This window comes from Hyla sarda, chromosome 6 (genome assembly GCF_029499605.1).
Source record: "Hyla sarda isolate aHylSar1 chromosome 6, aHylSar1.hap1, whole genome shotgun sequence".
NCBI classification, from domain to species: domain Eukaryota; kingdom Metazoa; phylum Chordata; class Amphibia; order Anura; family Hylidae; genus Hyla; species Hyla sarda.
This window is the reverse complement of record NC_079194.1, coordinates 291,422,727-291,437,238: the sequence shown is the minus strand read 5'-3', so window position 1 is coordinate 291,437,238 and position 14,512 is coordinate 291,422,727. Positions and strand designations below refer to the sequence as shown.

The 14,512-nt window shown below is 41.5% G+C and overlaps 1 protein-coding gene across 1 annotated transcript in view; it reads left to right on the top strand.

Annotated features, from left to right (window-relative positions):
* ELF5 (E74 like ETS transcription factor 5) overlaps positions 1–14,512 on the top strand; it is a 231,034-nt gene that overhangs the window by 24,566 nt on the left and 191,956 nt on the right. The window contains exon 2 of the mRNA XM_056527723.1: positions 5,806–5,971. The gene's annotated coding sequence lies outside the window, so the exon portion shown is untranslated. The remainder of the gene's footprint in view (positions 1–5,805; positions 5,972–14,512) is intronic.

The following is a 14,512-nucleotide window of genomic DNA, read 5'->3' as shown; positions in this document are numbered from 1 at the left end:
TAATGTCTATGCAGGGGATTTGGTGCTGTGTATCAGCAGAAGAGAGATCCAGACAATAAAATCAGGAAATGTTGGTTCTTATGTACAAGTATCATTAAACTGGGGTGGCTTACTAAAGAGGGTCCTAACTATATATGGGGAAGGGGTAACTACTAAAGAGGGGCTAAACTACTATATAGGGGTCAACTACTAAAGAAGGGCCTAAATACTAAAGAGTAGCCTATAAAGATGGTCTAACTATGCTACGGGGCAGCTAACTGCTAAAGAGGGGCCTAACTACTGAAAAAGGATCTAACTACTATATGGGGCAGCTAACTACTAAATGGGGGGCTAACTACTAAATGGGGGCCTAACTTCTAAAGAGGGTCTAACTACTATATGGGGCAGCTAACTACTAAATGGGGGGCTAACTACTAAATGGAGGCCTAATTTCTAAAGAGGGTCTAACTACTATATGGGGCAGCTAACTACTAAATGGGGGGCTAACTACTAAATGGGGGCCTAATTTCTAAAGAGGGTCTAACTACTATATGGGGCAGCTAACTACTAAATGGGGGGCTAACTACTAAATGGGGGCCTAATTTCTAAAGAGGGTCTAACTACTATATGGGGCAGCTAACTACTAAATGGGGGCCTAATTTCTAAAGAGGGTCTAACTACTATATGGGGCAGCTAACTACTAAATGGGGGCCTAATTTCTAAAGAGGGTCTACCTACTATATGGGGCAGCTAACTACCATATGTGGCTGAACTAGTAAAGAGGGGCCTAGATACTATAGGAGGGTCCTAACTTCTAAATAGGAAACTAAGTTCTAAAGTTGGACCTAACTACTATATGAGGGCCTAACTACTATATGGGGGAACAGTGTGGAGGGGAGGGCTAACTACTATGTGGGGGCAAAATACTATATAGGGCATAAAGTGGCCACTAATACTTTGTGGGGAAAAACAGATGGGAAGTTTGTATAGTGGTTGAGAGAGGAGCCTAATATGTTTGACCTGCAGATTCTGTGACAATGAGTCTGGACTGGGATAAGACTTCATGGTGACTCTGATCAGAGAAGACGTCACCTGTGATGTAACTGCACTGTAATTGCTTATATGGTCTGCAGAGTCTGTGTAGTGCTGATATCTTCCACTATATAGGTGCTGTAAGTGGGGGGAATATTTCCTCTGGTGGGCCCAAGGTTCTCCAGTACCCGCATGCATAATAGTCCAAACTATTAAAATATTTTAAAAAATTATCCCCCATGGTGAATGATGTAAACGTAAAAAAAAAAACAGAAAAACAAAAACAGAATTGTTTTTTTTTGTCTCATCACAGAAAAATGAAGTAAAAAGCCATGAAAAAATCCATACAGATAATAAATACAGATTACAAAACAAGAAACATAGGCCTTGTAAAATCCCAAACATGTAAAAATAAAAACTATACACATGAGGTATTGTTGTAATCGTGGAGAAATGAAGGAAATCATTATAAAGTACAATTGGTCCCGCAAAAAATAAGCAGTATAAATAAAAAAAATTTTAAAAGAGTTATGGCTAATAAAAGGCAAGAAGGAGAAGACAAAAATGCAAAAATACTCCGCTGCTCAGCATTTGGACAAACTGTTCCCGAAAGCTGTAGCCGGGAGCTTGTGACGTCATAGCCCCACTCCTCATGACATCACGCCCCACCCCGCCCCCTCATTGCAAGTCTATGAGAGGGGGTGTGATGGCTGTCACGCCCCTCCCAGAGACTTGCATTGAGGGGGTGGGGCGTGACATCATGAGGGTGCGGGCCTATGACGTCACAAGCTCCCGGTGCAGACTCCAGCGTTCAGAACAGTTTGTTCCAAATGCTGAGCAGCGGAGTACCCCTTTAAGGATAAAAGTCATACCTGTACGCCCTCGTCCCACTCCTCTTCTATGATGCGGGGTCAGGAGCTGACCCTGCGTCATAGCAGGGTGATCCCGAAGGCTATCATCCGCCGCGACCCGAGGCTAATACCAGACATCGCCTATCCTGGTGTTGCCCGGCATTAACCCCATAGACGCTGCGATGAAAGTTTATTGCGGCATCTAAAATTTTAAAAAGACAGTTCCGGTAGCTCAGCACATGTGGTATTGCCGTGAGCGTAAATGTCCAAAATATAAAAATATAATGTTATTTAAACCGCACGGCCAATGGCGTTAACGTAAAAAGAAATACCAAAGTCCAAAATTGCATATTTCTGGTCACTTTGTATACCCTAAAAAAAATTATAAAAAGTGATCAAAAAGTCCCATCAAAACAAAAATGTTACCGAAAAAAACTACAGATCACGGCGCATAGACATGAAGTTAGGGGGCAGGTGCTACACAAAAATCACAGGGGGTCCTAGCTGTGGGACCCCCTCAATCAGACATCTTATCCTTTATCCTTTGGATAGGGGATAAGATGTGTAGGGGCGGAGTCCCCCTTCAAGGAGTTAACAGCCTTATCCGCTTGTCTATGGTTTCTTCGTAGCAACAGAATTTATTTTACATTTGCCCAATACAACCCAAGGTAAAAAATGAAAACATCAAAATAATACAGATACATAACAAGAATGCTTGATTTTAAGATATATATATATATATATATATATATATATATATAGATATTTACACATCGGACAAGTATTTTCCTCAGAGAGAGGCACCGATTCCGGTGTAAAATGGAGATTCAAAAAGGCCATTAGCACTCCGCGGGCTTTCTGGGTAAGAAGTATGCAAAGTTTCTCATCACACCACCATATAGGGTAGCGTGCCCTCTGATCAGCTCTGGCTCTGGTTACAAAGTCTCAGAAGCTGATTGGGATTTATGCCAAGTCAGAGTTCTCTCCAGAAGGGAAGAGGACCCATCTGCAAACAGCTGTTTCGGGGCAAGCACCCCGAAACAGCTGTCTGCAGATGGGACCTCTTACCTTCTGGGGAGAACTCTGACTTGGCATAAATCCCAATCAGCTTCTGAGACTTTGTAACCAGAGCCAGAACTGATCAGAGGGCACGCTACCCTATATGGTGGTGTGTTGAGAAACTTTGCATACATATATATATATATATATATATATATATATATATATATATATATATATACAGTATGTGTGTAAACTGACTTTACCAACACACCTGCTTGTTGATGGTTTCCAGATACCAACACAATGCTTTACTGGTCAAAAATACCTGGAATATAGGATTATATTGGTAAAATGTCAGATTGTATATTACTTTAAGAAGCTGTGAGTTATAATTACAGTATAATGTGGAGCGGTCACATGTAGATCTAAGACCAGATAAGTCACAACCCGCACATCACATGGCGGCCATCATTCACTCCATACCATAATGGGGCATTTCCATAGGTAAATCATTAAAAGGTTAACGGAACGAACTTTGGCTACCAGGAGAGGATGACGAGGGAGCTAATTTTTTTTATGTTACTGTCATTTCTATTCAGAGATTGTTATTTTCAAGTGCAGAGATAAACCTGAAGAATTCTCTCGGTTTGCTTAGTAGCTGAAAAAATGTGGCGCTATGACGTAAGTGCAGCCATATAATAAAGCTGTTATCTCTGCGGATGTCAGTGTAAAGAAAAACCATACCGTAACCATAACCATAAACCGTAACAGCAAACAACAGGGTAAGGATTACACCAGATACCTCACCAGAATTATCAGAGATTGAGGATATTTGGTATGAAAATGACACCCAGTATAATCTGTACAGCAAAGTTATATACAGACCAACAAAACCATATATATCCTTATAGGAGACAGTTTTATAGTAGTTATATTCTTGTATATAGGAGGCAGTATTATAGTAGTTCTATAATACTGCCCCTATATACAAGTATATAACTACTATAATACTGCTCCTATATACAAGAATATAACTACTATAATACTGCTCCTATATACAAGTATATAACTACTATAATACTGCCCTCTATATACAAGAATATAACTACTATAATACTGCCCCTATATACAAGTATATTAGTTATATTCTTGTATATAAAGGCAGTATTATAGTAGTTATATTCTTGTATATAGGAGCAGTATTATAGTAGTTATATTCTTGTATATAGGAGGCAGTATTATAGTAGTTATATTCTTGTATATAGGAGGCAGTATTATAGTAGTTATATTCTTGTATATAGGACCAGTATTATAGTAGTTATATTCTTGTACATAGAAGCAGTATTATAGTAGTTATATTCTTGTATATAGGAGACAGTTTTATAGTAGTTATATTCTTGTATATAGGAGGCAGTATTATAGTAGTTCTATAATACTGCCCCTATATACAAGTATATAACTACTATAATACTGCTCCTATATACAAGAATATAACTACTATAATACTGCTCCTATATACAAGTATATAACTACTATAATACTGCCCTCTATATACAAGAATATAACTACTATAATACTGCCCCTATATACAAGTATATTAGTTATATTCTTGTATATAAAGGCAGTATTATAGTAGTTATATTCTTGTATATAGGAGCAGTATTATAGTAGTTATATTCTTGTATATAGGAGGCAGTATTATAGTAGTTATATTCTTGTATATAGGAGGCAGTATTATAGTAGTTATATTCTTGTATATAGGACCAGTATTATAGTAGTTATATTCTTGTACATAGAAGCAGTATTATAGTAGTTATATTCTTGTATATAGGAGCAGTATTATAGTAGTTATATTCTTGTATATAGGACCAGTATTATAGTAGTTATATACTTGTATATAGGAAGCAGTATTATAGTAGTTATATTCTTGTATATAGGAGCAGTATTATAGTAGTTATATTCTTGTATATAGGGGGCAGTATTATAGTAGTTATATTCTTGCATATAGGACACAGTATTATAGTAGTTATATTCTTGTATATAGGACACAGTATTATAGTAGTTATATTCTTGTACATAGGAGGCAGTATTATAGTAGTTATATTCTTGTACATAGGAGGCAGTATTATAGTAGTTATATTCTTGTATATAGGACACAGTATTATAGTAGTTATATTCTTATATATAGGACACAGTATTATAGTAGTTATATTCTTGTACATAGGAGGCAGTATTATAGTAGTTATATTCTTGTATGTAGGAGCAGTATTATAGTAGTTATATTCTTGTATATAGGAGCAGTATTATAGTAGTTATATTCTTGTATATAGGAGCAGTATTATAGTAGTTATATTCTTGTATATAGGAGCAGTATTATAGTAGTTATATTCTTGTATATAGGAGCAGTATTATAGTAGTTATATTCTTGTATATAGGAGGCAGTATTATAGTAGTTATATTCTTGTATATAGGAGCAGTATTATAGTAGTTATATTCTTGTATATAGGAGCAGTATTATAGTAGTTATATTCTTGTATATAGGAGCAGTATTATAGTAGTTATATTCTTGTATATAGGAGCAGTATTATAGTAGTTGTATTCTTGTATATAGGAGCAGTATTATAGTAGTTATATTCTTGTATATAGGAGCAGTATTATAGTAGTTATATTCTTGTATATAGGAGCAGTATTTTAGTAGTTATATTCTTGTGTATAGGAGACAGTATTATAGTAGTTATATTCTTGTATATAGGAGCAGTATTATAGTAGTGATATTCTTATACATCAGGGTCAGTGTTATAGTAGTGCACCTATATAAACAGGCCATGTATTGTTTGTTGTCTGGGGTCTTGGAGGTTGAATCCCCAACAATAATACATTGATAGCCTTAATGTCATCACATTTATAATGTCTGATCTCCTATATTTCCCCCATTTTATAGGACATTTTACAGCTGTGTGTAGGTAATGACTCTCCCTGCGGCGGATTAGCTTCGCTCCTGTCGTGCTGAGGAGGAGGAGGATACAGTTCATGGTGATCTTGTAGTGTTTGAAGTTCATTCTGCATGACACAAATAGCAGGAACAGTCACGCTACTCCCAGATACAGGTAATTACAGAGAAGTGTATACTTTCCTATGAAATGCGCAATCTGATACACGCCACCTAGGAGATCACACGTCACATGGCTTTGCTAGACCCCTGAGTGGCAATTCAATTTATGTATTCAGCGATATAGGAGGTTTGGATATAACGCTGCAGTACGGTGGCCATACAATTTTACAAGAACACAGTTTTTTACGTTTTTGCGCTGTAGCTTTTATCGGTACCACTTTTGCACAGCATTACATTTTTGATCACTGCTTATTGAATTTTTTCTGGGGTGTGATCAAAATCCACAATGTTGGGGTTTTGTTCTTTTTTTTTTACCTGATTTTGTCTAGAAAAGAGGGTAATTCAAATTTTTATTATTATATTTTTTTTCACTTTGTTCTTTTCACCCTTTTTCAAGAAAGGATTAGAGTAGTGACAGGAGATGTTGCAGGAGGGAGGGTGTCAGCAGTGAAAGGAGGTTCAGCAGATGGGAGGGTGACAGGAGGTGCAGCAGGAGGAAGGATGACAGCAGTGACAGGAGGTGTTGCAGGAGGGAGGGTGTCAGCAGTGACAGGAGGTGTTGCAGGAGGGAGGGTGTTAGTTGTGACAGGAGGTGTTGCAGGAGGGTGACAGGAAGTGCAGCAAGGGGCCTGGCTGATGGTACTGCAGATGGCAAAAGAGTCATAACATGTGCCACCTTGGCAGGACTAGGCTGCAGGCCAGGATCAGTACACACCCAGCCTAGTCCTTGGTCAGCAGACTTCCTGTAAATTACAGGATGACATTATCACCTATAACAGTGGTCTCCAACCTGCGGACCTCCAGATGTTGCAAAACTACAACTCCCAGCATGCCCGGACAGCTGGCTGTCCGGGCATGCTGGGAGTTGTAGTTTTGCAACATCTGGAGGTCCACAGGTTGGAGACCACTGACCTATAAGATCGCTTCTGGCAGATCCCAGACCCCTCCAGCTCTATCTGTATACTGCAGCTGCTATTTCTATGGGATCAGGATATATAGTAGTTATACACCTCCCCTGCAGATTTATCTGTTTACTGCTGCAGTTATCCCTATGAGATCAGGATATATAATAGTTATACACCTCCCCTGCAGCTTTATCTGTATACTGCTGCTGTTATCTCAATGGAATCAGGATATATTAAATAGTTATACACCTCCTCTTCCCTTCCAGCTCCTTTTCTGTGAGATACGGATATATAGTAGTCACAGCAAAAACAGGACCAAACGCAGTAAAAAAAGCGACAGGCGAACATTGTTATAAGTCAAAACCCTCTTGTCTCATGCAAATATTTCTAAAAAAAAAAAAGCGCTTTGAGAAAGAAAATTAATCAAAACTGCATGTAGTGTGAACTGAAACCAACCAGTTTATGAGCCTCAGCAGTTCAGGTGATTGGGTCGGTCTCATTGGGTGAAGTGCAGTGATGAGACTCCATTCCCTCTCCGCAAAGCCAGAGGAATCATGTAGGCAGAATTACAAAATTATTTCAGTGATTACATTGGAATAAGTATGGTTAAATACCCAAGCCTGCAACGACAGCTAAAACAGGTAAGCACAGGGCATACACAAGAACCACTAGATTATTCTCTAAATATAGCCTTTGCTGCACTGCATAAGTGAAAAATAGGGGGTGGGGGTTACTGGTCACAGGGTGTCCTGTAACCACCACATTTTGAAGGTAAACAAATCTAATATAGATGTTATCTACAGATTATTTTCATGAGGATTAGCTGGGATGAGGCTCAACATAAATCTTTAAAGTGAGGATTATGGATCAGCTCTGTGAGATGCACTGTCACTTATGGTCCACTGTAATCTGAAGGGTTTCACTGAGGATGAGGACTATGCGCAGATTGCAGGTAGAGATGAGCGAATTTACAGTAAGTTTGATTCGTCACGAACTTCTCGGCTCGGCAGTTGATGACTTTTCCTGCATAAATGAATTCAGCTTTCAGGTTCTCCCGTGGGCTGGAAAAGGTGGATACAGTCCAAGGAGACTCTTTCCTAGGACTGTATCCACCTTTTCCAGACCACCGGAGCACCTGAAAGCTGAACTCATTTATGCAGGATAAGTCATCAACTGCCGAGCCGCGAAGTTCGTGACGAATCGAATTTACTGTAAGTTCGCTCATCTCTAATTGCAGGTCACCAGCCCTAAACAATTTTCTATAAACCTAACAATACAAGTATTCTATACAATTTTAGCTCTATAGTGTTAAAGGGGTACTCCGGTGGAAAAGAAAATGTTTAAAATCAACTGGTGCCAAAAAGTTATACAGATTTGTAAATTGCTTCTATTTAATAATCTTAATCATTCCAGGACTTATCAGCTGCTTTATGCTCCAGAGGAAATTGTGTAGTTCTTTCCAGTCTGACCACAGTGCTCTCTGCTGACACCTCTGTCCATGTCAGGAACTGTCCAGAGCAGGAGAGATTTGCTATGGGGATTTGCTCCTACTCTGGACAGTTCCTAAAATAGACAGAGGTGTCAGCAGAGAGCACTGTGGTCAGACAGAAAGGAAATTAAAAAAGAAAATAACTTCCTCTGTAGTACACAGCAGCTGATGAGTACTGGAAGGATTACGGATTTTTAATAGAAGTAATTTACAAATCTGCTTAACTTTCTGGCATCAGTTGATTAAAAAAAAATAATAATTTCAGCGGAGTGCCCCTTTAAAGGAGAACTCCAGCTAATATTAACTTATCCCCTATCCTGTGGATAGGGGATAAGTAGCTGATTGCGGGGGGTCCGACCGCGGTCGCACCCCCCGCAATCAGCTACTTATCCCCTATCCTGTGGATAGGGAATAAGTTAATTTTGGCTGGAGTTTTCCTTTAAATGACTACCTCAGTCTTGAGTTATCAGTCCGACTATGCAGGCCGCACCATAGACACCAATAATGGTGGCCTGATGAAGCCTTTGGGTATGTTCACACTGCGGAACCGTAGCTAAATCTCCGCTCGCGGAATTCAGCGAGTGGAGATTCAGCCTGGCAGGCGGCCGTAGGACCGCGCAGCACCGCACCATCACCATTGACGGCTATGCAGTGCTCGCGGACTTCCGCGCAAAGACTGAACATGTTCTTTCTTTGCGTGGAACAATTTCAGCGGCGGAATTGTCCGCTGCTGAAATTCCGCAGTGTGAACGGGTCTCGCGGGGACCCATTCACACTGATGGATGGTAACGTTCACCGTGCGGAATTTTACTTGCGGAATTCCGCAGTGTGAACATACCCTTAGCCACCAGATCTGCCAATAGCTCCATTAATGTTACCTACCACAACTCTCTCCATGATGGTGACTACATGCACTCACAATGTAGAGAAGGTGTGCGGCGTCAGAGTAATGCGGTCTGCGCCCCGGTGACTCAGGAAGCCTTGCTTTTTTACTCATTTGTGGTTTCCTCTGTTTTATTGTCTTAAATTCACAGACTAGCTGATGCCTGCTCCGCATTGATGCAGGCAACACAATGGGCTGTGTCATTCATTGTGCAGCTATTTCCTCCGTTACCTACAGACGCCAATGAGCGAGGCCCGAGGGTCCTGTAGGCCATGGAGGAAGCCAGTTGCCGATAGCAACCAATCAGCTCGCTTCTTTCATTTTCAACAAGGCCTCTGCAAAATGAAAGAAGGGATCTGATTGGTTGCTATGGGCAACTGGACTGGTCAACCTATCCTCAGCACAGGTCCTGATAAATCTCACCCTAACTAGTGTGTCTCCAGCTGTTGCAAACCTACAATTCCCAGCATGCCCGGACAGCCGAAGGCTGTCCGGGCATGCTGGGAGTTGTAGTTTTGCAACAGCTGGAGACGCACTGTGTAGAGTTACACCCTAGATTGAACTGTGTATACAGTGGGGGAGATTTATCAAAACCTGTCCAGAGATAACGTGGCTACCATAGCAACCAATCAGATCGCTTCTTTCATTTTTAACAAGGCCTCTGCAAAATGAAAGAAGCGATCTGATTGGTTGCTATGGGCAACCGCACCACTTGTACTCTACACATGTTTTGATAAATCTCCCCCCATAGATCCCAGGCCTATGCAGGTTTAGGCCTATGATGGCAGCGCCCCCCTAATTTCTAGGCCTCACAGAACATATAGTAAAGTTTCCTTTTGAGGCACATCTAGGATTGCCACCTTTGCTAATTTGCATAATTAATTATATATCTGTGACATCACAGGATACACATATGCGGGGGGGGGGGGGAATTTTGTCCTATTCTGACCCCTATAACTTTTTTTTTTTTCTCCTTAAATTTGAGAGTTGCAGTTAGTTACTAACTACCACTCCCAGCATGCCCTGATACAGCATGTGGGTCAGCAGCTGCCCCAAATGAAAACTACAACTCCCAGCATGTTGGACTATATATTAGTATAAAGTATAGATCAGAGTTTCCCAACCCAGGGTGCCTCCAGCTGTTGCAAAACTACAACTCCCGGCATGTTGGACTATATAGTAGTATATAGTATAGGTCAGTGTTTCCCAACCTGGGGTGCCTCCAGCTGTTGCAAAACTACAACTCCCAGCATGTTGGACTATATAGTAGTATATAGTATAGGTCAGTGTTTCCCAACCTGGGGTGCCTCCAGCTGTTGCAAAACTACAACTCCCAGCATGTTGGACTATATAGTGGTATATAGTATGGGTCAGTGTTTCCCAACCTGGGGTGCCTCCAGCTGTTGCAAAACTACAACTCCCAGCATATTGGACTATATAGTAGTATATAGTATAGGTCAGTGTTTCCCAACCCGGGGTGCCTCCAGCTGTTGCAAAACTACAACTCCCAGCATGTTGGACTATATAATAGTATAGGTCAGTGTTTCCCAACCCGGGGTGCCTCCAGCTGTTTCAAAACTACAACTCCCAACATGTTGGACTATATAGTAGTATATAGTATAGGTCAGTGTTTCCCAACCAGGGGTAGCCTCCAGCTGTTGCAAAACTACAACTCCCAGCATGCCTGGACAGCCAACAGCTGTCCAGGCATGCTGGGAGTTGTAGTTTTGCAACAGCTGGAGGCACTCTGGTTGGGAAACACTGGTATAGTATATGATGCACCATTTCAACCACAATTCAACCCTTCAAACCTCTGGAGCAGAATGCACCTGTGATATGTAATGCAGATTATGGTGGAGGAGATGGGTCAGGATTGGCGCACACAGCCGTCTCTATTCATCCGTCACTTTCTGTCTGGATCGGGATGAACGGGCTCCACTCCCCGGATAACCACAAAGTACAATCCACCCTCTCTCTCATTCACAAAGAACAATATTTTCTTCTCCAGGCTATAAAGTCTTTATACCTCCACCCCCGGAATTACCTAAAGAGTCACCTGTAGAATTAGCTAGGGATGGCTCTTTAACCCCTGCATGAGCATAGACTGGGGGTACTGGAAGTTTCAGCCTGACGCACGCTCACCATCACTAGTCCTACAGCGCCATTTGTTTCGATCCAGCACAGCTGCATCTATGCGTTTCAGTACTGTGACCGGGTCATGTGATCACTAGCCTGACCCGCAGAAAATCACGTGAGGCTATGGTCACACCTCAGGAAATCTCCATGTGGAATTCCACACGGAGATTCTGCTGCAGCAGAGTCCCATTGAATTCAACAGTGTACATGGCGGAATCTCCGAGCCAGATGCTTCCAGCACGGAAATTCCCAATACTGTGTCCTCAGAAAGAATGAACCTGTGCGGTCCTTTATTATGCCGGTTCCCTTCAGTCTCTAATGTCCGTACGGAGATTTTCCGTGCGGACATTCCAAAGTGTCAACATGGCCTTAATGGTAAGTCCTTGGTCAGCTGACTTCCTGTGAACTACAGGATGGCATCACCTATGAAATCCCTTCTACTAGCTTCCAGCTCTATTTGTATACTGCTGCTATCTCTATGAGATCAGGATATATAGTAGTTATACATCACCCCTCCAGCTCTATCTGTATACTGCTGCAACTATCTCTATGGCATCACACTATATATTAGTTATACATCTCCCCTCCAGCTCTATCTGTACACTGCTGCAGCTATCTCTATGGGATCACACAATATATATTTGTTATACATCCCCCCTCTAGCTCTATCTGTATACTGCTGCTGCTATCTCTGTGGGATCAGGATATATAGTATTAATACACGTCACCTCTAGCTCTCTGTTTACGGCTGCAGCTATCTCTATGAGATCAGGATATATAGTAGTTATACACCTCCCCTCCAGCTCTGTCTGTATACTGCTGCTATCCGTATGAGATCAGGATATATAGTAGTTATACACCTCCCCTCCAGCTCTATATGTATACTGCTGCTGCTATCTCTGTGGGTTCAGGCTATATAGTAGTTATACATCTCCCCTCCAGCTCTATTTGTATACTGCTGCTATCTCTATGGGATCAAGATCTATAGTAGTCATACACCTCCGCTCTATCTATATATTGCTGCTGCTATATCTGTTGGATCAGGATATATAGCAGTTATACACCTCCTCCCCTCCAGCTCTATCTTTATACTGCTGTTACCATCTCTATGGGATCAGAATTTATAGTAGTTATACACCTCTAGCTCTATCTGTATACTGCTGCCATCTCTATGGGATCAGAATATGGCCATTGCCCTCTGTATGTAACTTATTATAGTGTGTATCTATAAGCTCATTGATACTCTAACAATACCCAAGAGTCCTGAGGATTTCTCCATACCATCTACAGTATTCTTTGAGACAATGAAGACAGTACTAACTAATAATAGGACCATTTTAGTTGCTGCAATCACTAGTGAGGCTTCTGTGGGCCCGAATGACTAGGAGACCAGGTTTAGACTGTAGCCACCAGCACCCAATGCAACCAGGACATGACTCCTCCACGTCCGAGAGCCAAGTATGTGCAGGATTAACAGAACGTTCCGGTGCTGCCTATGTACATATTGATCCAGGCTACAGGAAAGTGTATCATAAGCTCCTCCGGGCATGAAGCCACCTGGCCAGCCGACATCAGTATTATATAAGGAGGAGTAGGTCATATATGTGCAGCGATCCTCCAGCTTCTGTAGAACTACAACTACCAGCATGCCTTAAACTTAGAGTTGTAGCTTTTCAACAGCAGGAGGGCAAAAGTATGGAAAAATAACTGCACCAGTCCCTGTCCCCAGGAGCCCAATCCCTCAAACACTGGGGCCAGATTTATATGTCTGCAGCGCCATCTAGTGGCTGCAACTGAAACTGGCAGATGCACCATAAGCAGAAATAAAAGCTAAGGCTAAAAAGGGGCACTCCTGTGGAAATTATTATTTATTTATTTTTTTAAACCAACTTGTGCCAGAAAGATAGGGCTGGTTCACATTACGTTTTCCCCCATACGGAAGCGCATACGGCAGGGGGGAGCCGAAACCTGCCTTTCTATGCGCTCCCGTATGTAATTCATTTCAATGAGTCGGCCGGAGTGAAATGTTCGGTCGGCTCATTTTTGCCCGTATGGGCTTTTACAACTGGACCTAAAACAGTGTTTCACCACAGTTTTAGGTCCGGGGGAAAAAGCACATACAGCGCAAAAATTAACAGACCGGACCGAACGTTTTCACTCCGGCCGACTCATTGAAATTAATTACATACGGGAGGGCATAGAAAGGCATACGGGAGCGCGAGGTTTCAGCTCCCCCCCCCCCCCCCCCCCCCCTGCCGTATGCGTTCCCGTATGGGAAAAAACGTGATGTGAACCCAGCCTTATACAGATTTGTAAATTACTTCTTTATAAAAATATTAATCCTTCCATTACTTATCAACTGCTGTATGCCCCAGATGAAGTGGAGTTGTTCTTTTCTGCCTGACTACAGTGCTCTCTGCTGCCACCTCTGTCCATGTCAGGAACTGTCTAGAGCAGGATAGGTTTGCTATGGGGATTTGCTCCGGCTCTGGACAGTTCCTGACATGGACAGAGGTGTCGGCAGAGAGGAAATAAAATAAAAATAAAGAACTTTTTCTGTAGTATACAGCATCTGATAAGTACTGGAAGGATTAAGATTTTTTTTTTTATATAGAAGTAATTTACAAATCTGTATAACTTTCTTAGAGATGAGCGAATTTACAGTAAATTCGATTCGTCACGAACTTCTCGGCTCGGCAGTTGATGATTTATCCTGCGTAAATTAGTTCAGCTTTCAGGTGCTCCGGTGGGCTGGAAAAGGTGGATACAGTCCTAGGAAAGAGTCTCCTAGGACTGTATCCACCTTTTTCAGCCCACGGGAGCACCTGAAAGCTGAACTAATTTATGCAGGAAAAGTCATCAACTGCCGAGCCGAGAAGTTTGTGACGAATCGAATTTACTGTAAGTTCGCTCATCTCTAAACTTTCTGGCACCAGTTGATTTGAAGTAAAAAAAATAAAAATAAAAAAATAAAATAAAAATCTGTTTTATTAGCCGTGAAAGAATTGGGGGGGGGGGGGAAGAGATGGACCCGGAATAATTCTTACACTGTAGGTAATAAAGGAGCATAACAAGAGAATAAGATGCCTCAGTTTCTCCAGGCCACAACGTATCCGTATATAT